The sequence below is a fragment of the Phaethon lepturus genome, unplaced genomic scaffold, assembly GCF_000687285.1.
Source record: "Phaethon lepturus isolate BGI_N335 unplaced genomic scaffold, ASM68728v1 scaffold19246, whole genome shotgun sequence".
In the NCBI taxonomy this organism is placed as follows: Eukaryota; Metazoa; Chordata; class Aves; order Phaethontiformes; family Phaethontidae; genus Phaethon; species Phaethon lepturus.
The window spans coordinates 1,857-4,038 of NW_010547128.1; positions in this window are offsets into that span (position 1 = coordinate 1,857).

A 2,182-nucleotide genomic window follows, 5' to 3' on the forward strand; every position below is an offset into this window, starting at 1 on the left:
GGCAGAGGCAATTCTCTCTTCCTTAGCAGAGGGAATACCACTTAAAATAGTGCAGATTTTTAGCCCACTTACCTCTCCACAAGATCCCACGATGAGGTCTGGAAATGGTATGGTTTAAGGCTTTCTTGCCCTACAATTTGAGCCTTTCCTGCCCAGGTGGTTTGAGAAGCGACCTCACAGAGGTGATTGCCTTACCTTTACATTAGGGCATGCCAACCCCCACCACCCAGGTGCAGCCAGGACATGGCTAAATCCCTAGAAAGGAGGGTTCATGTCTGGACAGAAATTCCTCACTGCAACCTCTGTTTGCTCCAGACCTCGTCTTTCCAGCCCTCAGAAAATTATGCATTTACCTTGCTGTGCACCAGAAGAGGCTGGACGAGTTAGCCGGCCCAGCGGGCATTTATTCCCTTTCTCCACGGTGCATGGGCCAGTCCCGCAGCACGGCTGGCTCTCTCCAAGCCCATTTTGGCCAGTGGCTTGCAAAGCTCAGCTTCTCCTCAACACCACTGCTCCCTGGGGCCCCCTCACCTGCTCTGCCCGTGGGCTGAACTGTGGGCAGGTGCCACCTTGCCCAGCAGCCCAGCCTCCCCCAAGACACCAAAAGAGGGGACCCCCCACCCCATGGCTATATGCTGGTGCCCGCCCAGCAGCCCTCCCCAGCACCCCAGGCAGGGGCAGCCTGGCCTCCACACCGCAGATACGCTCCACCTGCACCCATCACCACAGCTGTGGCTGCTTGAGGGGCCCTGCCCCTGCCCTGACCCCTCCAGCACTGCCACCCTACAACATTAACCACTTCACAGCTAAGCCTCTTCAAAGCTGTGGGGCCCACAGGCTGTGCCGAGGCTGATGGTGCTGTCTCCCCAGCGCTGCTCCATAGAAAAGTGACTGCTAAAAAGGAGAGGAAAATGTGTTGGTCCTCCCATACCCCACGGTGTGACTGCCCTTCTCTGTCACTGCAGTATGTTGTCCACTGCTTTATGTGAGAGGATACAGGGGGCATTTTTGTGTGCAACATCCCCTTCCTGCTGCATTCAAATCCTCTGCCTCACCAGTGCCCTCCAGCCACCATGAACAAGTGCTTTCCCACCCTCCACGCCCTCACCTAGTTTACTGCTGTGTTTTGCAAGGCTGGAGCAGGAGCAGCTCCCCCACCTTCGCTGGGTCCCTTTGGGACAGACAAAAGAACAAGGCACTCAGAGCCACCAGAGCCCCAGCTAACCTGCTTGTGGGCTGGCAGCAATTTGCTCTCTGCAGAGAAACATCTCACAAAAAAGCCCTGTGCAAAAAAATCCAGAAAAAAAAAAAATTAAACAACTTTCTAACTCTTCGCGCTCTGCCCCACAGCACATTTCCACCCTCCATCTTACTAACATCACAGGAATCCTCCTGCTGACATGTCACTCTCCCCTCCTTCAGCTGAATGTGTAAACTCTAGGCAAATACCTTTTAAAGCAACAAATTCCCGGCCTGAGCAGCAAGCACAATTTTTTTCTATTCGATCATTGCAGGGCAAACAAGGCAGCAGTGACTGCAGTCAGCCGCTTGGTCTCTAGTGCTCCTCCAGCTGCAATTATTGAAGAATTTGTTTTCAAGACCTGCCTGTTGGGTCCAAAAGCAAAATACAGCGAGGTTTACAGAAAATTAAGACATTTCAGTTTCCCAGAAAGCCTGCAACAGCTAGAGGGCACACGAGGCTTGCTGGAGAGGTGGTCCTGCAACCCTCACTTCAGACACCACAAGGAGACCCAAGCCCTGGACAGGATTTTCCTTTTGTACAAAGCAAGACAGTTCAGAGGGATGATTTCTCCTCGTATTGCTGTTGTACAAAGAGCAGAAGGCCGCAGGCAGCACAGATTAAACATATAACCACTCATACTGTGTAGCTGCAATCCAAACCCTTCCTTCACAACCTCTGGATCAAAGTCAGTCCCTGCAGGACATCAGCTATATGAATAGGATGTGTGGTACTTTGAGCAGACACCCTGACTTCAAGGGCCTCATTTAAATTAAAACCAAAACTGTTGGTGTCCCAACACCCTGGCTTGCGAGGAAAGGCAGTGCCCTGGCCTGGGCGGTGCGAGGGGCTGGGGTGCGGTGGGGATTGCTTTTGTACTCTTTTCACTGGGCATGGCCTCCAGCCGCTGAAAGGGCTGCTTTTGAGGCCTGCTGATGCCTC